Genomic DNA, 25,552 nt, shown 5'->3' on the forward strand with positions numbered 1-25,552 from the left:
AACCCATTTGGTGCCAATCGCATGCACATCCTTCGGTTTTGCAACCAAGTTCCATACCTCCATCTTCTTGAACTGGGCTAACTCTTCTTGCATGGCTTCGACCCACGAGCTGTCCTTGAGAGTCATTTGATAGTTCTTTGGTTCAATCTGGCTGATGAAGCAGGTGTACAAGCATTCGTTAATTATGCCCGTATCTTTAATGCTTGTGTAAACACACGTGTGCTCATTCAAGCTTTGTCTTGTTTGTACACCGTCGGACAGATCACCTATCACGTTCTCCAAAGGGTGATTTTTGTTAACTCTCGTAGTCGGAATCGAACTGACTTGCAGATTGTCTTCCAGGTTCGAAGGTAGCTCATCAATGGGTGATTGTTGTTGAGAGTGAAACGGATTGAAGAATTCCTCTTCAGTAGAGGCAGCAGGGGTATCGACATCATTTGACGAGGAAGGCTGACAGCCATCGTACAGTGGTCTTTGCACAACATTGTCTTCCTCATCATGAAGCATCTTCGTAGCTATTCTTTCATCAACTTCTGCACAATCCAAGTAAGGTATGTTAAAAGATTTAAAAAGCCTATCATAGTCGAAAACCCCAGCGGGTCCCGTGCTTGGTTTTGGTGATTTGTAACTTGTGATGTCAGTGTTACACACCACCTCAACCTTGCTGGTCGATGTATTAAAGACTCGTCTGTTGGGAGTCCCAACAACATATCCGACTAAAATACCTTCGTCGGCTATTTCACCAAATTTAGAATTTGTCTTTAATATCGAACACGGGGACCCGAATGGTTCGAGACCACTCAAGTTGGGCTTTCTCCCATGCATAAGTTCATAACATGTTTTATTCAGTCTTTTAACAGTTAAAACTCTATTAAGGATATAACAGGCTGTTGCAACAGCTTCAGCCCATAACACCACAGGAAGTTTCGAATCAGCCAGCATGGTTCTGGCTCATTCAATTAACGTTCTGTTCTTCCTCTCAGCCACCCCATTTTGTTGCGGAGTATACGGAGCGCTGTATTGGTGTTCTATCCCTTTCTGTAAGCAGAAGATATCCATCTGATAGTTTTTGAACTCAGTCCCATTGTCACTCCTGATGTATTTAACTCTTTTCCCCATAATATTCTCAACCTTGGTAATCAAATTTATTACCATCTGGACCGTTTCATCCTTTGATTTCAGGAAATATACCCAAGAGTATCGAGAGAAATCATCAGTGATCACCAAGCAGTATGATGTTCCATCTAGGCTTTTTACATTCACGGGACCGAAGAGATCCATGTGAAGTAGGTCTAGGGTACTGACTATTGAATTAACCTTCTTGGTGTGATGGGATTTCTTGTGTTGCTTTCTCTTTTTGCACGATAAGCATTGGTCTTCAAAGTTGAAATTTTTCAAGGGAACACCCAGCACCAGCCCATTCTTGACAATGTAGTTCATTTTCCGAAGATGAATATGCCCCATTCTTCTATGCCATAATTCGGACTCCGATTCAGTTGCTTTTGACAGAAGACACGATTATTCTGTTGCCATCTCAGTCGACCTCATGTCCATAATATACGTATTCTTTTCTCTTGGAGCCTTCATAACTATCCAATCCTCTGGTATCTTGAAACCAGGATACAGCACGATCGCTTCATTCTTGGTAAAGTGCACGGTGTAATCTTTGTCACAAATCTGCGATACACTCAGCAGATTATGCTTTAGTTCTTCAACGAAATTCACTTTCTCTAACGTCATTTTTCCATTAGTCACCGTCCCAATTCCTGTGATCCTTCCACCGCTCTCTCAAGCAAAACTCACTCTTCCTCCCTGAACAGGTTTCCATTCGTGTAACAAACTCTTGTTACCCGTCATGTGCCAGGAACAGCCGCTATCCACAACCCATAGATTGTTTGCAGCCCTGTTCAACTGTTCCTGCACGATTAAAGCAGAGGATTAAAATCTGGGGACCCAAGACCTATTGGTCTTGAGTCGATACATCCCGTACTTTGGCTGTCCAAAGTTAGTATCAGAATAATTTCTGTAAGTCCTAAAAGGATACCTTCTTAGAGATTGACTATGAGGCCATCCAAACCTTCGTGAATTAAATGAATTATTACTTATGGTTTGGTTGTTAGCAGTGAAAAACTGAGATCGTTTTCTTTGAAAACCTGGATTAGTCCAATGTCTGAACTTTGATGAGTTTTCATTTTTACCATTATAGTGATTACCGTTAGTTCTATTCTCAGTTTTTGAAGACCTCATACCTCTGAATCTCTGCTTCAGAGGGCAATCAGCAATCAGGTGTCCTAATTGATTGCATCTGAAACAACTCCTGTGTTCAACTTTCTTTTCAATAGTTGTTTTAGATGTTGAGGCTGCATTACTGCCCGTTTGTCTCACATATGGTGGGACATACGGGTTTAGTGGAGATTTCTTTTAAGTTGTTTTATGTTTCTCTCCACATTTTGGTAACGCTGCATTTTCTTTTGTCTCACTCGACTCGGATAACTTGTCCGAGTTTGATGAGACTGGACTAGGAACAGAAATCTTAACACTCGAAACAGACTTACTTGTTTTGCCTTTACTAACTTCTGGTTCTTTAATAGTAACCTTAACCGGAACTGTCTGACCAAAATCAACATCAACAGATTTCTGATTACTAGGATCATAAGTATAGTTATGATTTTAAGGTGGTGGAACTTCATGATATCCAATTCCTCCCCTTTTAACTGGGGAACCTTGATCACTAACGAGGTGATCAAGTATAGCGGAGGAATTTCTAAATTGCTCAAGTTTCCTGTTAAGTTCCACCACTTTCACCTGGTGATCAGCTATCTGTTTATCCCTTTCAGCTATTAGTTTGGTTTTCTCTTCTAATACTTCATAGCTAAGATCAATTACTTGTATTTTTTCAGCTAGACTTGCTTTAAGACTTCTGATATCTTTCTCACTAGCTTTTATTTTTACCTTGTAACTATTTTCTCTAGCTTTAGTGAAATGATGATCTTCTTTTAATGTTTTAAATTGAGCATCCAAACTAACAAACTGATCAGTTATGGTTGTCAATTGTTCAGACAGATTTTCACATTTAGTACAAGGGAGTTTGGTACTTACCTCGGAGAGCTGGTCTGTCATTTCTGCCATGTAAGCTTCATTTACGCCAGTCATTTTCTCACTATCTGCAGTTTCGATGTTCGCCAAATTGGCCTGTTCGAACACTTCTTCAACATGCAGATTCCAGTTGTATTCTCCATTCTGTCTGGATATCATGGCTCTATTCTCATTACCACCCCCACTCTGTTGTGTAGACCTGTTCTGACTACGTTCAACTCTGTCATTTGTGCACTCCTTCGCAAAGTGGCCATTCTGTTGAAAGTTATAACATCGCACCTTTGACTTGTCAAAACCTAGTCTTTCACCAACAAACTTCCTACCAGTCTTCTTCATAAACCGTTTAACCCTTCTCACAATCATCGCCATCTGCCACTGCAGATCCATCTCTTCCAGATCATCAGCATCGATCTGATCATAGTCTTCGTCCAAAGTTGCAGGATCAACAATCTTACCTTGAATGTAATTTTCATACGAAGCAATGAAACATGCATATAGAGCAAACTGCTGTTCAGCAGATTTAACACTCATGGGCATCTTTGAGTAGTTGTTGTTCGGAACACTTGAAGAGAAGCTACTCTTGGTTGCTTGAGGTTTAGAAGCATTAGTTCCACCAGCTACAAAACATACATCACCATTCATGTTGAGAGATACATGATCTTCATGTGTTGAGTTAGCGCCCGAGTCTCCCTTTGAGTAGTAAGCAGATGATTCAGACTTCGAACTTGAACTTGAGTTAACTTTTGCACCATACATTCCTGGATCCTGAACCTAATCAGTTGGTGTCTCTTTACAAACCATGTTAAGTTCAAAAGTTCTTAGTTTGTAGACTGCTGTTTCCAAGTCATAGTCGGCAAACTCTTTGTCTTCTCTCATCAACACAGTGTACATCTCCCATTTCGGTGGGAGAGCATCAAGAAGATTTTCCACTATCTCGTCTTCTTTGTAAGCAATGGAATAATTGCTTAGTTCTGTCATCAGATGATAATATCTTGTGATATCATCAAGTGATTCATTCTTCAAGTACTTGAACACCGAGAATTGGGTTTTGAGAAGTTTAATCTTTGATGCACGAATCCCCACATTACCCTCAAAACGGTTTTCAAGTGCTTCCCATAGCTCTCTAGCAGTTTTATACTTCCTGAAGGTGTGAAGAATCTCTTGTGGAAGAGCCATTGTTATCGCTGCATGAGCTTTGCTTTCAGCCTCATACATTTTCTTTTCTTCTTCTTCCATCTTGTTGTATTTCTTAATCTGATCACGACCCTCATACTCAGCAGTTGGTGGAATGTAACCATCTTGTATGCACACCCACATCTTAGCATCTTGGTACTTAACATACTGTTCAAACCGATCCTTCCATGCCACAAAATCGGTTCCCTTAAGCATCTTCGGTGCCTTAGTAGCTGAACCCGCTTCCACTTCCATCTTCACCAATTCCGTAATATTTATTGAAGTCATTTTTCACGAAACACAAAGAAACCCGAAGAACAAAAATTTTATTCTTAACAGTACTGTAGGCGAAGTTATGGATAACTTCGCTTAAGTCTGAACTTCGTTGATTCTGAACTTCGCTCCCTTTTTAAAATTCGCCTGATTTGGCGAAGTTGAGAATAACTTCGCTTAAGTTAAGCGAACTTGGGAGGTAGGCGAAGTTGTGGGTAACTTCGCTTGAGATAAGCGAAATTGTGAGGTAGACGAAGTTGTGGATAACTTCGCTTAACCTTATATCTTCGCCGAAACCCTACGAACAGTAGCGGCAACTTTGCCTGATGAACACGATGATTTTGCAGGTTTGATTTCTGGATTTTGCGTATGTGAAGGTGTAATGGGTTGTTTATGATGGTGGAAGGTGAGTAGGACACAAAAACTCGGTAAACTCGTCCCGCGAATAGTCGAACGGAACGATTTCTACACCCGCGTGATAATCCCGAACCACACAATCACGAGCAAATGCTCTGATACCAATTGTAGGTTCCCAGCCGGATCTACACGGAATATCTCGTTCTACGTAGGTGCGGAATCCCTACGTAAGACGTTACGAGCGTAGAAGACGATACGAGTTAACACGATCGAACACACGTTACAATAAACAAAGACACGTTGTATTGCAACTGGAAACACGTGATATCAATCACCGATTACAGGACTCGTAAACTCGATACAATGAATTAACTTCGTTACTAACTCAGCCGTAACCTAATGCTATATAACCACGACAACTTCGCCTGGCATGTTCAGGCGAAGTTGTCACTAACTTCGCTTACTCTACAAGTTCGCCTATATCAGCGAACTTGTGAGCTAACTTCGCTTATTACAAAATACTAATCCAACTAACTCGATTACAGACACTATATACTGAACCACTGACATCATGTACCAACAGTAATACTCGTCCCAAATATATCAGGTTTCGGTTTTTCTCATCAAGTTCGAGTGGAGTTTGTTTTGACCTTGCTTAAAAGTACTTGAGATAGGGTAGGTGGAGTTGTGGCTTCTTAGGTGTGGGGCTCATAAATTTATGGAAAATTGGTTTTTATTGGTCCAAACTATCGTTTTTTGGTCACTGTCGGTCTCAACTGACGAATTGGTTGCTGACGGTCCCAACTTTTAATGTATTTTTTCATAACGGTCACCGACTAACAGAACTCTAACGTCGTTAGTTTCAGGTCGTCGAAAAATTGTTTTTGGCCGGAACACACATTTTTTCCCAAAAACTCAACAAATTTGTCCCAAACATCATAGTAACTTTGTATCGTACCTTTAGGAACATTTTTCCGGTAAAAGCCCTAATTATTGGGGTCGACGGGAACCCTAAACCATCGTCGGAATCAGTTGATGGTGCTTAAGTGATGGTGGTTGGTTGGCGGTGAGTCAGTTGGTGGTGGTGGCAGTGTTCAGGTGGTGTTTTCCGGCAAAAAAATTTGACTTTCACAGCCAAAAACGTTTTTTCGGGGACCTGAAACTAACGGTGTTAGGATTATGTTAGTCGCAGACCGTTAGGAACAAATGCATTAAAAGTTGGGACCATCAGTGACCAATTCGTTAGTTGAGACAGAAAATAACCAAAAGACAATAGTTGGGACCAATAAAAACGTACCAATTTCCTAAATTTATTGATATACTTGAACTTAATTACTAAACATGTTTGGGGGCTTGATTTGTCCGTGGTTGGATTTAAGTGAACAAAAATATTTGGAATCATGGTTTTTGCGTTAATCTGTTATTGATTAAGTAACTTAAATATTCTAAAAATGAGCTTTAGATTCTGATTCCATTACAAAATAATTCTTCAGAGACGACAAAGACTTGATGTTGTTTGTTTTTAAGACAAAAACTATTTGTAATCTGATTTCATGTCTGCAACTGAAGATGTGGTCTAAATGTCCGCAATATGTTAATATAATACTGTTTGTTTTATAAAATGGATATCGTTGCATAAGCTGAAAAATAGTTACATGTCATACATATCAAAGTAGATAGAAGTCATTTAACGTTTGTAGGCTGCTAAAATAATTGGTGGTGGTGTACGAACTATGGAAGTGGGTGGTGGTGGACGATTGGTGGTAGACGATTCACGATTGTGGTAGTAGTGGACGGTGGGTGGTGGACGGTGGTGATGGTGGACGGTGGGTGGTGGTGGTGGGGGTGGACGATGGGTGGTGGTGGTGGACGGTGGGTGTGGTGGGTGGTGGTGGTGGCAGATAGTGGGTGGTGGTAGTGGATGGTAGCTGTGGCGGACGGTGGGTGGTGGTGGGTGGTTGACGGTGGCGGTGGATGGTGGTGGCGGCGGACGGTGGGTGGTGGTGGTGGTGGCGCACAGTGGGTGGTTGTGGTGTTGGACATTGGGTGTTGGTAGGATGTTAAGAAGTGTGAAGACTGTGGATATTAACTTATTTTTTAAGACCATAAAAGTGGTTTTCAGATTTTTTTTATTTCTTTTAAGAAAGAAACTGTCTTCATAGCCTTAAGTCTGTGCGCCCGTACACATAAGCCTATTGTAGGCGTTTGAAGAAAAAACAAGCACAGCCTAAAATGTAGGGATTTTTATACTATCTAAATTATATATATTATATAAGTACTTTCCTACTCTCTTAGTTTTTGGGTTCGTTTTTATTAAATAACTAGTAAATGTGACCCGTGCGTTGCAGCAGGATAATTAATACAATGATTTTTTCTTTTTTCAACGGTATATTATGTATATTTTCTTAAAACACTTACACTAATATTATTATAACATAATATTATTATTATAGATATCAATAACTAAAATGATCTTTAGATTCATAAAGTATGTATGAACTATTCTTTTTAAAATGTATAACTTTATAATGAAACTTTAATAGCTTGAATTATTTTAACCTTATGAAAACATTAATAAGTACATAGAAAGACTTTAACCAAATAAATTATGTAATATGTTAACGCTATGCACCACAATTCAGTTTATTATATTAAAAACTATATTTTTATATTTATTTTATTTTTACGTAAGGTGATAATACTACATGCTTTAGTAATAAGAAGGGGAAAAAAGGGATGTAAAAGTCAAAGTAATAACCAATCAAATGATAGAAATTAAATAATAGAATGGGTGGTGGTGTTATAAATCAAGAAGATGCATCAAGAGCTTGGAAACTATGTATAAAAAGTCTATAATTGAATAGTAAAATATAGACACAATGGTAAGTCTACTTTTTAATATATATTAATAACTCTAATTTGATTATATTTAAAGTTTATAAATGTTTCAACTGAAAACGAGTTATAACGATTTACTGGATATTGGGATGAAGCTTCGTGTTATCTGTATTTGGTTTAGTTGAGCTCGGTCTAAATAATTTGGAGTACAACCGATACAAAATAAATAAATAAATAAAAACTAAAAACAAAGAAGAGAAGGACATGGAAACACGTTGAGTTAATAAAAAGCTAATAGTTATAACTAGGAATTTACCATAATTAAAGGATGTGGTAAAACTCAAGCGTGCGTTGAGATAATAAGTCGACGTGAATTCATTCGGTTTCTTACGATACTAAAACTAAAACAAAAATGGTAGTTGGTCGATTTTCGTAACAGTGGTACTGGAACTAAAACAAAAAAACCAAATGACATCAAAACCCTTGCATTGTCGGTCCCGGACGTTGATGCAGTGAGTTTACACGAATTCAGTATGTTTCCGTTACGTAAACAAAAATTGACGTTAGGTCGGTTCTCAACTTTTCATTACGTTCGCTATGCTACCAATACTAAAAAAGAAAATCAAAATGGTATGGACAAGTTTGGTGCCGTCACTTGGTTAGCGGCACCAAACTTCTCTTTATATATATATATCAATATTGTAAAAGTAGGTCTACAAGGCCAAGTACTCTCCGAGTACTCGCTACAAGGTATGATGTCGAGGGGAGTTTCTTTAACTCCGTCTAGTTACTAAAAGTTGTTCAAAGGTTGTCAACATCAACCATAAATACATTTAGTCGGTTAACTTGGGTCTATTTGGACTTAAAAATATAACGTAATTTGTATTTATATAATATTAAAGAACGAATATCATTTTTTTAATTAACGATTAACAATTTTTAGAATAATTTAGTATTTAAAAATGTATTTCTCTTATTCATATTGATATTCACTTATTTTGTTACAAATATTAGTAAACTTATGAGAGCAAGGTTAAAATAAAAAAACATATTTTCCTAAAAAGTGTAGGAAAGAATCTGGACCGTTAGATGCAATATAACACACATGGGCATGATGGTAATCAACCAAATCCTTTAATTATGGAATTTAAATCTGAATTGTTAATGTGATCTCTCATTTTCTTCTAATATTCAAACAACCAAGAAACAACATTCAACATGGTTTTATTTTCTTAAAAAAATGTTTGTTATCAATTTTATGAAATTCAATGTACTTTTGACTGGTGTTCATCTTTTTCGTTTTATATGAACGTTAGTTTATATTCTCGTTTTATGTAAAGATAAGTGTGTTTCTATAAAACAAGTGTGTCTTGACCGGTGTTCATCTTCTCGTTTCATATGTGCATAAGTGTGTTTCTGTAAATCATGGTGTGTTATTGTAAGGGCAATAGTTCATTACAAATGGTTTAATTTCTCTCTGTACAAATCAAATTGCAATAACACACTGCTCCACACCAACTTCATTACTTTTACAGTAGTGTGTTTTATTATTTGGATACAATTATGTGTTTTAAAAAAATCAGCTTCATTACGGCTACAATAGTGTGTTTTATGTGTGTATATTTTGAATGTAGTGTGTTATGTTCATGTTTTTAACAAAATTGGCTAAACCTATTTGAATATTGTGTATTATGGTTCAACAGATGAGAAAATCTTAAACATAGTTGAAGTAAATAGAGAATGATTACATAAATTTAGGAGTTTTCAAATATACCCAGTTGACATCCTGCATGTTTCCATAACTACTATGACGGAAATACCTTTTAACACACCCTTATAGGCCTTTCAAATAAAACACTCCTCCAATTATCTCACATTTCCATCTTAACCATTGATTGACAAGATCCAACCATTCATATTTCTTCCTACACTTTTTAGACACTCTCATCTTTTTAGGATAGCCCCTCCCAACTTATGATATTTGAAATATATATATTACCCAAAAGTTAATTTTCTTTATATTTATCATGTCCGAGTACTCCCCGAGTACTCCGAGTACTCCCTCCAAGGGGGTCGGCCGACTAGGGACCGCGTAGCGACTTTTGCAACATTGATATATATATATATATATATATATATATATATATATATATATATATATATATATATATATATATAGCAAGGTTATAATAAAAAAGCTACTATTTCATAAAAAGAGTAGAAAGTGATTAAAACCATTGGATTAAATGAAGCATACAAGGGTAGGATTGTAAACAATCAAATACTATAATTATGGTATTAAAATCCATATTGATTGAGATTTCAATTTTTATGCTTTATTTAATCACATTTTTATCAATGGATCGCAACATGATCGAATGAGTTGTTTACATTGCTTTCGATTTTCTAATATCATCTCTTAAAAAGTAAATTGGACCTGCAAGCTTGTCAAATTTATTTAAAACCATCTTACATTTAAAAAAAGCCCCCACTTGTTCCAACCTCAATATTTTTATTTACTTTCGTATTTATCTACAAACCACAAGTTTACAAAACTTAACAAATTTAACAAATCAATACAAATCAATACAAATTGGAATCAATACCTTTGAAGTTAATTGCTTTCTGTGCCTGTCTCCACCTCCATCATTTCTAAAACTTGTTTTATAAGCTATTCTCGGGCTTTTCCGAACAAAAATACCGTGTTAACATAATTCTTTATGCTAAATTGACCGAGGTATAAAATAATGTTAAAAAAAACACACTAGCAACAACACTGATGAATCACACAAATAAATACAACAAAACATGTTTACTTGGGGTAAAAGTAATTAAAAAAAACTAACTGAACCAACAACATTGTGTTTTTCTTAAACACATTAATGTTCGAACAAATCACACAACTCGCCATACAAATGATTACTGTAATTTTTTTTTGTTATTACACATAGATTACTATGTGTTATATGTATAAATCATACTATTTACGTTAACTTTTTTTTTGTGTGAGTTATATGTTTAAATCATAATGTTTACGTTAATAGTTATTGGAATTCTAACACAACAAACACATAAAAATAACACAGTGAGTTTGGATGAACGATCGAGAAAAATGATGATAATTTGAACGAACCTACATAAAAAATAGTGTGGTTTCGGGTAATTAAGCTGGTGTGTTTATGTTAATGAAAGTGTGTTTTTGTTCTTGGTATTATGTTTTAAATTTGGATTAAAATTTGGCGTTGTTTTAAATTTTGATTATTATTTTATTTAAAACATACTGTAATATATCTTGTGAGTGTTGATGTTCTTGGTGTTATTTTTTAAATTTGGATTAAAAAGTGACAATTGCATATTGATTATGTTTTCATATAAAGTAGGAGCTTTATAGTTTATTAAGTTGACATTCTGCATGCTACCAAAACTTATATGACAAAACTGCCCTTTAACACACCATTCTAAGCCTTAAAAATAAAATACTCCTCTAATTACTCAATCTTTCCATCCTAGACATTGATAACCAAGATCCTACCATCCAGATTTCTTCCTACACTTTTTAGACACACTCATCTTTTTACGATAACCAAAAAAAATAGAAGATACGGGTCTTAAAAAAAAGAGGAGTAAGTGGAGTCGGTAAAAGAAAGAACACGGTTATTATTATTATTTGGGTTGGATTCCACCGTGATTAGAGAAACTTGTAGGTTAGAGATAAAGAGGGACATGACAATTTGATCATTTTTTTAGCATGTTGTTGTCATCATAAAGAGGAGGTCACGAAGATATGGAATACTACTCAATCAAGGCCGTTTGGGAAGAAAGCAATAGCAATAGAAGAAGCAAGCAAGCTAGCATTCCTATTACTTTTGAGCCCTACGTATAACAAGCACACATACACGTGAATTAATTTAATCAAGTAGGATAGTAGCTTAGTTATTTATTTTTCTTCGATGAATCGTAATATCTATTTTATTTTCGTTTCATTCTTGATTATGATTGTTGGCTAAGCATTCCCAAGTTACCTAGGTTTTTATGACTATTTGTTGAATTCTTGGATTGCTTATCGGTTTTACACGGTTAGGCAAAGGATTAAAATAATCCTACATTTTAATTTCTATATTGTCCAACAATAATCCTCACTTGAGTTATTTCCTTCCACTAGTCTCACCTTTTTTCATTATTTTTGGTTTATGTCCCCCCGTTAAAAATAGCTAACGAAGTTAGTATAATGTTAATGTGGCTTGATGTGTTAGGCATGTGATGTGGCTATTTTTTATTTTCTTTTCTAACTTAGCCATACTATTTGGATTCCATCACTCCCATTTAAGTCCAATGATCAATCGGAGCCCTAATTTCACATCTACAACAAAAAATAGAGCATAGAACCCCAACATTGGACCAAATGAGTTCATCCTCTTTGAATGCCTCATATCGAGCATACAATCCCAAGATTTTAGACTTGACACCAATGGAGAGGTTTATTGTAACCATGAACTGGTTGCAATACGATGAGTAGCCGGAAAACGAAGTTCTCCCATCCGACGAGCACCACCATCACTCACGCTAAACCACCGTTGAACAATGTTGTCACCACCGTAATTGGAGTTCACAAAACCCTATTATTGATAGATCATGATGAAACAAAGGACGGACAACAAGATGTCAAATTGATTCATGACTTGAGTTATTAGCAAATTGGATGTACAAACACAATGGATCGGCTCCGTTTTCGAATTTAGAGCACCCGAAATTCACCAACTTCTTGAATCTATGCCGCGTATGTTTCATAGGCACCAAAATGCATTAGGGCTTCTGTTCTTTCACAGCGGCCGGGTTCCGGCTTTCACGACCGGGTTCCGGATTACATAGTGGTAGATCACTTACATACGATATGGATCCATATAGTGTCAGATTTGAACAAATCCAATTAATAAAGTCAGATAATCAAGAAATTAGACGTGTGATTGTTAATTGCCAACTTGTCAAGCCACGTTAGCATTATAGTAACGTCGTTACCTATTTTGAACGGGGGACCATAAACCAAAAAAATGAAAAAAAACGGGACTACTGGTGGAAAATAACTAAGGTGAGATTATTATTTGTCAATATAAAAAGATAAGATTATTTTAATCCAATTTGCCTTATTTTTAATAGTGAGGGATTATTGATTTGATGTGTTAAAGCGTATGTAGTTTTAATTTATTATTATTCCACATGTATTTTGTTGAATATCTTTCAATTTGTATATTTCATGGAAATTTGTAGTCTGAATTTAAAATGAAAAGTGGTAAACAAATTTGGTCAATATGAAACGACGACGTGTTCCATAAATATTTCATTCCAAAAATGAAAAACCTATATTCACATAAAGCAAAACAAAGTGCTATATAAGTTCCTCTATAATAATTTGTTGTTTTGCTAACATTAATTGTTTAGTAGTTCTTACATTCTCTGTTGATTATCATGGCGCTAACAAGTCAGGTATTGTTTTTTGTATATTTGGATGTTTATATAATGAAATAGTTTTTTATTTTCATATTATACTACATATAATGAATGAAAGATAATACTAATAACATACACTTGTAATATTTCCATATACACATTCTCATATAATACATGAATATGTGTAGGCACTTGAAGAAATATGAATGAATATATTCTATTATTTGGTTAAAATAATTTTGATTTAACAATACTTTTAACTAATAAAATCACATCTAATTAAAAAACGGACTTGCAACTTTGAATTAGTTAGTAATATAATACCAAAATAAATGTTATTAATAACTTAGGTATGACTTAAAAAACCTACACAAAAGATCAAACAACTATCTAGCTAATCTAACTATATATAAAAAGAAGACATATTGTTCACATGACATTTAACTAGCCCCCCACCCCACCCCACATAGGATGTCAATTACATGTCATGTATGTAATTTCATATTATATATCATGACTCGTGATTCGTTTTTTCTATTATAATTTATGACCCTTTTTCCATGACAATAAGACTTTGTAAAATTATGAAAATAAATTGTGTGATACAGAGATTTTGAACCGAAGAACTCATGTTTCAAACTAAAAATGCTTACCAACTCCACTAAGTAGTAATCGTGTTAGATTTTTTAACTTATCATATATAAATATGCATTCTCTCTTCATGTATGATACCAAACTTATATTTATTCTTGGCATTTCTATATTTCACAATATACAAACTGTCAGACGATTTATCTCATTTTGTTCTTATTCTTATACACCAAACTCAAATAATTATTATGTTTTAATTATGTAAATCTATCCGTTTTGATAAATATAATGTTTACAATTCATTAAAATATATAACATACGCATATATATTATGTTTTCTTTTTTTGCCACCCGTGTGTAACACGGGTAACTAACTTAGTTTTTCCCATTAAAATCATTGTACATTAATCTCTTGCTAATTACATGTTTCCCGTGTTATTATTCGATCTAATCCGTTGATTACATATAACCGATGGTCCATGTCTTTTGTTCCGGTATAATTGAGATTAACATGTATTGGGCGATTTTTTGGATTTTCCTAAATTCAAACAAATGATTACAAATTTACAATTTACAAGGAAATTGAAATAATGAAATTAAAATATGCTTAGGGAGAAACATTAGCCGTAATCTAATTATGAAGAGAAAAAAATGTAGCCTCCAAGTTCCTAAAACCTCCCCTTATAAAGTTATACGTATACATCTATGATCCATGTATGTTTGTATGCATGTATGTATATATATGCATCTTGCATGCATGTATGTGCACACATGATAGGTGACCAGTTGATTCATAATAGTACTACTAAAGGATTAACTTTTAATAGCTTGATGAGCTAGTGATGATTCAATTTTTTTAGGAATTAGTGATTAATTAATATAAAATGTATAAATTATTTATAACTCTTTATATTCCAGGTATTGGTTACACAGAGCTCAAATGTTAGAACCATCATATTAAACAGGCCTAAGCAACTAAACGCTCTTTCCCTTGAAATGGTAAGATATGGAATACATTAAAGGTGTTAATTACCAGCATAGTTTTCTATTAGTTATGAGAGTATGTGTTATGGAAAGGTTGGTTAAAGCATCACGCCATGTTTGTAGTACGTGGATTTTAACTAACAACTCTCTAACAAGAGTGTTCATGTGGTTTGGATAGTTATTAACAAAGTTTTATAAACAAACAAAAAAAATGATTGGTCGAAATGAAGGTGGACACCATTTCTGGGCGCAAGCGGATGGCTAGATGGAGGGAAGGTGTGACGCTTGGTCTAATAAAGGGAGTGTTGTGGTTTGAAAGGTTGATGAGTGATGTGACAGGTGGGTGGCGCCCCCCCCCCCCCCCCCCCCCCACACCCACACACCCACCCAAAGAAAAAAAAACCTCAACCCCACCAACACTTGGTTTGATTTGAATCTTTTCAAAAAAACATGTACGCTACTTATGTGCTTACAAGCTAAAGTTCTAGCACAAGAAAGTCTAAATACATATCTTACTCTAGTGTGAAAAAAGTTTGTGACGCTGAACTAAAGTTGCGTGAACGAAAGGTAAACGTGATAACTTATTTATATCATTCTAGGAATCTCGGCTCTTGGAACTCTTTCGTGCCTATGAAGAGGATCACAGTGTCAAGCTGATAATTGTTAGGTACTTCGTCATCCCAACCAAAAATATATTTCTTGCAGTAAAGGCAGAAATACGTATAGTAAATGTTTTTCGTAATTCAGATTTTTTATTAAGTTAAGGCTTACACCAAAATTTGGATGCAGGGTGAAGGAAAGGCGTTTAGCGTTGGTGGTGATATTCCAGCTGTTATTAATGGTATAAAGTTTGGTTGTCGGGGTTTTAAATCGGGTTTTGAGTTTTTCGAGTTTCATGTTATAGGATTCCCACCCGTTTACCAACCCATATAAGATTCCGCTTAATCGGTTTAGGGCTATTTGATTTCGGGTTAATCAGTATTCAAGCTTCTAAGTACAAGTTGGAATACATACTTTCAATTTAACTAATTAGCATGGTATTTATTATATTATAGATAATAAGCAAAAATGTCAAATATAAAAACTCACAATATAACCTTTCATTCAAACTTACGTATTATACACATATATTAACTAGAAATGTCAAACTAAATAACCACGATGCCAAATCCAAAGAGTATAAACTAAATCTAACTATCTATATAATTGTCTACCATAAAATCTTACGCGTCGTTCTTACATCGCTTCCTACCCTCTCTAAAGCCACCAAATTGCTTGATTTCTGAATACAGGTCTCTCATAGATTTAGCCCGGTTTGACCCGTTTAACCCTCACGGGTTATATCACCTCCATTTTTCAGATCGTCTTTACACATTCCATCCTCTCTTCCAATTCATCCTCATAAAACCTTAATTAATAGCCATCGTCATCTCCTGTCACCATAAATCTTTGAGCAACCTTCATCGTCCCACCCCCTTTGACCCAGACGATATATTCTACTACCATCGCATCAATAAACCCTAGGTCGCACTCTATCTTCTCTCCTCACAACCTCTTCATCTCTCAAACTATCGTTGAACGCGTCAAAACCCTAAACTAATTTTTGACTGATTCCTCTTCCATCCTCTGAGGTTCGCTTTGAAGATCATATTACAGGTAATAATAGTTAATCAATAGTAAGTTTTCTGTGCGATTCACGATTACAAATCAGTCACGATTTGGCTAAGCGATAAATGTTATGTGCTTATAGATCCATATTTTATTTATTTTTTTTTTCGTTTTGTAAGCCTGCTATTATTATTATTTTATGGATTGTGTATAATGTGTGATTTGGTTTAAATTACCCAAGGTGTGAATCTTTCTACAACAATCCATTGTTTCAAATAGTTTTCGACTTAATAATTTGATTAGAGGTTGGTATGATTTTTTCAAAATGGTGGAATAATTCTTTGTAACCATATTCCAAGCCGAACAAGGATTCCAACATTAATCGAAATCAACGGCGGTGTACCCTACCTACCGGTGAGGATTCCGGCAGTACTTGTGCCTTCAGCTGTGTAAGTTTCATTCAAATTTAATATAATATAATTTTCTTCATAAATTTCGTTAATACATCTATAAATTATATGTGTTGTAATCATTTGATTAGTTATGGCAATAAGGTTTCTCCATATACTTGGTATATCAGTGGTTTTTACTCTTTAGAGTTTTGTTTTTTTATGTATTTAACATTTTAACTTGACATTTGATATTTTATTTTTTGCAGGTTTGATCTCATAAGCCTGAAGAGCGAGCTTAGTGAGGATATTCCAAAAGGTAGTTATAAAAGAATTAAAGCTACTCATAATTAAACCTTTTATGATCATTCTAGCTATAGCACACTTCATTCATGATGCAGCCATGAATCTCAGTAAACCAGAAGAAATAGTTCTAGATAATAACCTTGCACATGAATCCCGTGAACACATAAATTTGGTAAGTAAATTGTGTGCCTTATGATCTTTTAAGCTTTTCATTTATTATTTATTAAGGCTAATAATTCTAAATTATCTTTCTCTATTTTTTTTCATTGGTTAGCGGTGAGAACGATTCAAGGTATCAAGGACCATGATGGTGGAAATATTCACTACATAAACTTTTTAGTAACTTGAGTACATGTCATAACAGCCGGGTATTTTAGTGAAGTAGAATAATCAAATTTCTTGGAATGCTTTTCTCATATAAATGTACAAACAGGTAGCATTTCACAAGTTCAAAGGGGTTAGTTTGGTACGGGTCAGGTCGTTGTCACATGGAACACATTTTTTTATATAATCAAGTATGTCAAAAGGATCACCACTAAAACTGGTAGGTTATTTATATACGAACAGGTGGTATTTTCCGTATTGAAACAAATTACTTTGGTACGGGTCCGGTTGTTATGACTTGGAACATTTTTAGCATAAATAAGTATCATGTCAAATGTGATGACGAAAAGCAATATGAGAAAAAGATGTGGGGAGAAAGAGAGAGATTTCATTAATTAAGATGTGTATTACAATGATATACAATAAGCACATATTTCATTAATCATGTCATAAGAAGTGAAGAAAGAAGATTGAGATTGGTACTTCTCATTGTTTCATATTTTACTCTTAGGTTTCATCTTTTTTTTTTGTATTTCTTAATAATGGTGGTTTAGTATATGATTCCATGATTTGTTTCTATGGATTACTTATGTTTTATGGTTGTTTAGATGGTACAATCGATCTTTTTAGATGTCCCAATGGTAGCCAAAGGAGACCACTTTATTGGGCCATGATAGAAGAGTGTGAAAACCTATGTATATGAGTTACCAATGTGCTAGAGAAATTGAATGTGATATATATCAACGCCCCTAAAACTTGAAACATGCCAGAGAAATTGAATGTGATATATATCAACGCCCCTAAAACTTGGAACAATGAGTGTGATATATATTATTTGTTGTTTGATGAGGGGCAGCTAGGGAATTTATGTAATCTTTTTATAGGTTAGAGTTTTGAGTTTTTGGAGCTTTACAACTAGGGGTAGTTTGAAAATTTTGACTGCTTTGTTTGATTTTAAAGTGCACATTCACAGTTTGACTTACACTTAGTCAAACTGCAGTTTAGGTTTGATTTTCTGATATGGGTGTACCAAATTTTGGTTGCAGGTTTAGTGAGAATTAGAAGGGATCACATTTTATTTCGAGTTTAGTTATTTTTATTCATTTTGTTAACGATGTAAAGAATCTGGATTTGTCTGTCTTTTACCGGTAACATGTCAAATTACAACTTGGCTTTTGTTGATAATACATTTAATGCAATTAGCGTGTCCCATCGCAATGCACGAGCGCTCCTAATCTGGCATAAGAGGTCTTTAGTAAGAAAGCACTGGTTAACTATATGTTTTACCAAATCATCATCATCATCATCATCGTACTCAGTATATCCCACCAATAGCAATGCTATGGTAGGGTCTGAGGAGGGTAAAATGTAGACAGCCTTACCTCTATCCCATAGGGATAGAGAGGCTGCTTCCGGTGAGACCCCCGGCTCGATAGTAGTTTTGCATCAAGCCTTGGATATAAGGCACATAGCACTCAATCATCGGGACACCGGCTGATCGGTGCATGTGCCCTTGTCTTTCGGCTATCAACGCCACCACATGATGCCTGATTAACCTTCCGCCACTTTTAACGTTATTTTCACGAGATTAGTAAAATAACGTCAAAATTAGTGCAATTTTACTTTTGTCCACCCGAAGGTTCACACATATATACATTATATGCGCGCACCGCAAGCAGGGCGTTGTTTTACCAAATGAGAGTGCATAGATGACGTATGTAGCTTCTTTTTTATGTTCGCTATAAGAATTTACTTTGCTACCCCTGCGTCATGCTTCTGATTCCACTGAAACTGGTCGACTTAGATTCCTTGCATTTTGGGGGGGCAAGGTCTTTCGTTCATATGATTATTTCATTATCTTTCGTTAACTTGATTTTCTTTATTACTTATTTATTTATATATTAATAATTTTTGTTTATGATGAATATGTTGACTGGATTGTTGCAAACCAAATAAGTCTTCTTGAAGTCATGGAACTATGGAAGCTTTGCCGTCAGCCCGACCTCCACTCGGGGTTTTTTATGCTACTATTACTCCACCTTTGCAGCCTCGATACTAATCTCTTTCATATTCATCTTCTCCAAAGTGAGTAAATTAATAAATTTTCAATCTATATGGTAAAAAGATTACAATAATTTCATGTGGTTAATGAATTATAATTACAGGATGTCACCCAACAGGATTCATATTACTTGTGCATTAGCTTACTAGAAAACTCTCGCATGCCTTATCCCCAAAAGAATTTGTTTAACCTGAATGAAGGTATGTCAAAACAATTGTAAAATTATGAAATTTTTATTAAAATATTAATCTATTGAGTAGTTGCCATGCTTTTGGCCACTCTCTTCCTTTAGCCCCATCACAATCTCAACCTACAAATAGTATTTACAAAAAAACATATGAAAAAACATAATTATATAAGTATAAGTTGCAGAATGTTGATTTGCGAAAATGGGTTTTGTAGAGGTAGAGTAAAAGAAAAAATAAAAAAATGGTGTTTATCCAGATGAGATTTGTTTTTATATAAAAGCTGCTCGTAGTTGTTTTTTTCAATCTTCATACATATTATTCTTGAATGAACTCAAAAATGCGAACGGGAACAATAAAAGATGGGGTCAAAAGTGGGATGTTGATCAATGACGCAGTTAAAAAGAGACCGGTGACGTGGGGATTTCAAGCTGAAACAGATTAGATCGACCATGTCAACTTGAGGGAATTATACCTAATCTTAATGTTATGGTGAACAAGAATCTGATTCTTTGAATGAGTATGATAAGTTTATTATTTATTAAATTTTGCTAAATTATTAAAATATTATTTTCAAGTACCTGTGTAATGGGAGGAATATTATATCACTTACTCAAATCTTGTCAAACTAACAACGCCACGTAGCCACTCTATAATTAATTGATGCACCGACTCAGCATTCGACCGGCAAAAACAACAAACATTAGGCCCGTTAAGAATATTAGGTACTCGGTAATTTGTACATGATAGCTCTCCAGCAGCTTTCAAATCGCAACTACAAGCCCACCTGAACCTGCTACAAGCCACACCGCATATATTTAAACTCCAGCCCAACTCTAAAGTCTAAATGTAGCCTATCTCGATTCAACGCATAACTTCAGCTCAACTCTAATCCTAGCCCATGTCGGCCCAAAACATTAGAACCATGCAATTATATATATTTTGAATAAATATAGCAAATTCTTTACAATAAATTAAAATTAAAAAATAATGTATTCACAGTAATGGAAAAGACACATGTAGACAAACCACACGTACGCTCAAATAACAAAATGTTAGGTTACATTAATTGATAAACACATTATAGCCATTGAGGTGATTCATTAAAAATTATATAGGTTTCGTATCAACAAACAACTTAATACAAACGTAACTAACACAACCCATATAACATACTTTATACTTTTATGTAAACGAAGCTGAAAATTCATATGTTAAACAATAAAATGTTGGGCCACATTAGCTTCTAGACCCACGAGATCCCATTTTAGATATAAAACAAACTATAGTTTAACTACAACTAATAAATATAACATATTTTATATGTTTATGTAGCATTTAATTTTAATACCTAAACACGTCATACATGAAAAATATATATCCAAAATAACTAAAATAAATCTAAAAGTAACCCGCGTAACACGCGGGCTAAAAACTAGTAATCATATATATACATACATACGAACAAAAAAAAACAAACAAAACATATGGGCGGAAAACTAGACTTTTCTATTGATTATGTATGTATATGTTCAAAAATGTATAATTGACGTTTATTTATGAAAGCTCGGTTTAATCGAGTTAACCCAATTACACTTTCTTTTAAACCCAATTACAGAACCGAATACTACCTTCGGGTTTTCAAATTTTAATTGGGTTCGGGTTGTTGAGGTTCCATCTTAATCGAGTTGGGTAAAAACAAAACCCCTAGTATAAATACAACTTATTACTTACATAGTTACATGATGGTGCTTTGTTGCTGTTCTAATGAAATAGTTATTTTATAATTGTATCAGCTAGCTCGAAACAACGTGAAAGTTTTTTCCAAACGGCATATACATTAAATTATCTGAGTGCAACTTACACCAAAATCCAGGTAACAAAAAGTAGTAAAATCTTGCATTGACCACAAAGTTCATATTTATGTATAATAATAAATGTTGTAAAAGTAGGCCGGCCGAGTATTCCCCTATTAATCGTTACAGGTATGACGCCGAGCCCGATGCGACTTTATTTAACCCCGCCTAGTTACTAAAAACCGATCAAATGTTGTCAACCTCGGCCAAAATCAGATCTAGTTGGGCAATTAAAAAAAATAAAGCATAATTCGTAATTCTATAATATTAAAAACCGAATATCACTTTTTTAATTAATGATTAACAATTTTTAGAATAATGTAGTATTTAAAATTGTATTTCTCTTGTTTATATTGATATTCACCTATTTTGTTATAAATTTTTATGAACTTATGATATTTGACATATATAGAATATCCAAAAATTAATTTTCTTTATATTTGTCATATCCGAGTACACCCAACTCTCCAGTCGGCCACCTAGAGTCTGTCTAGCGACTTTTGCAACCTTGAGTTGTCACAGATAATACGGTATGTATATTGTTTCATAAGAGTGACCACATTCTTTTTCACGGTTAACAAATTCGATGGTATGATTTGCAGGTTTTTGCAATGCCAGAAACTGCATTAGGGTCATTCCCGGATGTAGGCGCCTCTTATTTCTTATCAAGACTACCTGGATTCTTTGGTAATTATTTCTTACTCTCATTGTATCTTATAACATTAAACAAAATAACATGATCTTAATTTATGTTGATATTATGGCAGGAGAATATTTGGGTCTTACGGGTGCGAGATTGGATGGTGTTGAAATGCTTGTATGTGGTCTTGCAACACACTTTGTCCCGTTGGAGGTTCGTTCCATTTTGATTTTCAAGATTTATGTCTTCCTTCGTCTCTTGAGCTTAAAGATTTTACTAAAACATGACTGATAAGTGACATGTATGCATTTTTTCTATACACAGAAGTTATCCTTATTAGAAGATGCATTATGCAAAGCAAACACGGGGGATCCGGAAATTGTCGATAATATTATACATGACTTATCGAACAAACATCCCAAGTTGAAAGAAAATAGCCAGTATTTTCGGTATGTCTTGCGAGGGGTGTGCGGTTTTTGATAAAAACCAAACCAAAAACCAAACTTCTGGTTTTATGATTTTTTAAAACTGTTCGGTTTCAGTTTTTTCGGTTTTCGGGTTCGGTTTTGAATGCGTTTTTTTTGAAGTTTTGCTAATTGAGCCCAAACTTTTTGGAAAAAAAAAATGAACCAAAATATTGAAATTGGGCATGATATTTTTTTTTCTTTAAACTAATTATTATAATATTAAATATTGGAACTTCAAATATTAAAGGATAATAAAATATTCATTTAAAATCAAAATTTAAAATCAAAATTCAAAATCAAAACTAAAGTAACAGTATTATTAGTTATTAACCATATGTAGAAATAAAATATATTGTTATTAACCATACGGTAAAACTATACAAATAGTCATCGGTAGATTTTATTTTAATGGTTACGGTTATGATATTATGGCTATTTCGATTGTTTTGGTTATTTCGATTCAGTTCGGTTTTTTCTTTTCTTTTCAAAATACAAAACCGAACCAAAACCAATATTTCGGTTTTTGCTAAAGTTCAAAACATAACCACCGGTTTCTATTCGGTTCGGTTTTATTGGTTTTTTGGGTTTCGGTACGGTTTTTTCCGTTTTATGCACACACTACTCTTGCCCATATTTTTGTATGGTTTTCTTTACTTCGTCACTCTATTTCCGAGTATTTTTTGATGTGGGGAGATCAAAGGTTTACCAAATAATGACGACATGAGTTATGGAATTACAAGAGTTTGAAGTTAATATTTTGTCTTTTGGTTTAATCATTAGAAGCCCGATTATATTTTTTTTCTGAGAGTTTTCTTTTGTTTTGAAGCTTTTGGTTAAGCTTAGAGAATACTATAGCCATTTGATTACTTCATACGCTGTTAATAGTAAATTAACTTAAGTGTTGTTACTCTATGTTGAAGGTTAAAAACCATTGATAGGTGTTTCTCTCAGAGAACTGTTGAAGAAATTATCTATGCACTTGTAAGTTCCAAGAACATGAAGTGTGAACATTTTTCATGCATTTTTGCATGAAGTTGCACTTTTGTTCTTTCATAGAAATCGGTTATTGGATCCTTTTATTTGAAATGAAATTAACGATTATCGTTATTCTTTAAAAATTTGTGATAAAACTTGTTCACCGTTGCTAGGAGAAAGAGGCTGATATAAACATGGATGATTGGATCTTATGGACTATCAAGGCCCTAAATAAAGCATCACCAACGGGTCTCAAAATTGCTCTTCGCTCCGTAAGTATTTACTGTGCCCTTCGTTTTAAATATCATCGTGGGGCAGAATTATAGAATAATCGACTAAATAATCTTAAAAATAGCTTATATAATGTTGAATGTTGAATCCATCAGGGGTGAGCAGAAAACCGAATAAACCGAATCGAAACCGACTAACTGAAAAAAACCAAACCGAAGGTTAATTTTTTGTTTATTTGAAAAACCGATTTTTCGGTTTCGGTTAGGTTATCCATTTAAAAAAAACGAATAAAACCGAACCGAACCGATTATGCATTTTCTGTATTCTACATACTCAAATCCATCAATTTATCACTTTACATTCTTTGTTAAGGTAATCGGTTACACCTTTTCTTTATTCTAATATTTTCTATTTGGAAATTTATTCATGGATAATAATGACTAAAGACTTATTATTCTATATAGATAGAACGTGAATAATTATTGTAGTTCAGTATTTGATTTTGAATTTTTTTTAATGTACACGCAATTAACCGAAACCGAAAATAACCGAAAACCGAGTAACCGAAAACCGATCGGTTAGGAAACTAAAATAACCGACTACTTCGGTTTTGGTTTAGGTTTCACCCAATAACCGAAACGAACCGTGCTCAGCCCTAGAATCCATTACATCTAACCCCTTTTTATATGGTAAGTCTAAACATGACACGCCGGGCTATATTTTGGAAAACTGAAAGTGATAGTCTAAATAAACACGTCAATTACTCAAATAAAAAAAAATTCATGTGTAGTCTATATAGAAAACGAAATAAATCAAAGTTGCAAAAATTGGGGAAACACCATTGAGTCTATAAGCGGGGCTCAAATGGTGCACGCAAGTATGACAGTTGAGACAAACCGCCTATGACATGCAGATATAAGTTTTCTCAATTTCTTATAGTTGAAATTAAAGAAAATTTTATAAATTTCTAAATTTATGATGTGTAGATTAGAGAAGGGAGATTTCAAAGTGGGCTCAATGCCTTATCCGTGAATACAGGATATCTTGTAAATTAATGCAAGCAGTATATTGTAGGGATTTTTTTGAGGTAACAATTTATTACTTTTATTTATTCAATAGTTTTATTATTAGTGAAATTTATTGAGTACGATGATAATTTATTCCATTAAAAAGTTTCAAAGTATTTGATTACTAAATAAAACCGTAACTCTTTCTTTTACAGGGATATAGGTCATTGTTGATTGATAAAGATAAGAATCCAAAGGTAAAACATAGTAACGGAAATACGAGTGTGTCAGGCGGGTTGGGTAAGAGGTCAAAATGGGTTCAGATATAATGTTTTAAATGTGATTACAAAACTATATTATTGCGATCAATAATATAAACTTTTTATTTAACGACACCTCAATTGACATTTTCTTTGTTTCGGCTTCTTGATTTAGTGGGAACCTTCAAAACTCGAGTTTGTTAGCGACGATATGGTTGACTATTACTTTGCGCCACTAGATGATCAAGATTGGCAAGACCTCAAACTCACTGCTAGGTCAAACTTACCTTCATATGCAATTTCTAAGCTGTGAGATAAACTTGTGTTGTACCTTAGTGGCTTCATACTTATGATGATTTATGCCAAAAGAATAATCCGGTTTACGTCTTATGTGTTATAACCGATAATAAGTTAATCTTTCTAGAGGCATGTTTGGAACTGTGTTTGATCACTCCATTGTAATATATTCATAAATAATTCAGTCA

General features: G+C 34.3%; 1 protein-coding gene and 1 pseudogene across 1 annotated transcript in view; both read left to right on the plus strand.

The window, feature by feature from the left end:
* The window catches only part of LOC143544857 (uric acid degradation bifunctional protein TTL-like), a 256,115-nt gene that overhangs the window by 47,173 nt on the left and 183,390 nt on the right, over positions 1 to 25,552 (plus strand). The gene's annotated exons all lie outside the window — the stretch shown is intronic.
* LOC143544823 (3-hydroxyisobutyryl-CoA hydrolase 1-like) lies at positions 13,201 to 25,445 on the plus strand (annotated as a pseudogene).

The sequence above is a fragment of the Bidens hawaiensis genome, unplaced genomic scaffold (assembly GCF_021521415.1).
Source record: "Bidens hawaiensis isolate Kalapana, Puna unplaced genomic scaffold, B.hawaiensis_p1.1 tig00013761_1, whole genome shotgun sequence".
In the NCBI taxonomy this organism is placed as follows: domain Eukaryota; kingdom Viridiplantae; phylum Streptophyta; class Magnoliopsida; order Asterales; family Asteraceae; genus Bidens; species Bidens hawaiensis.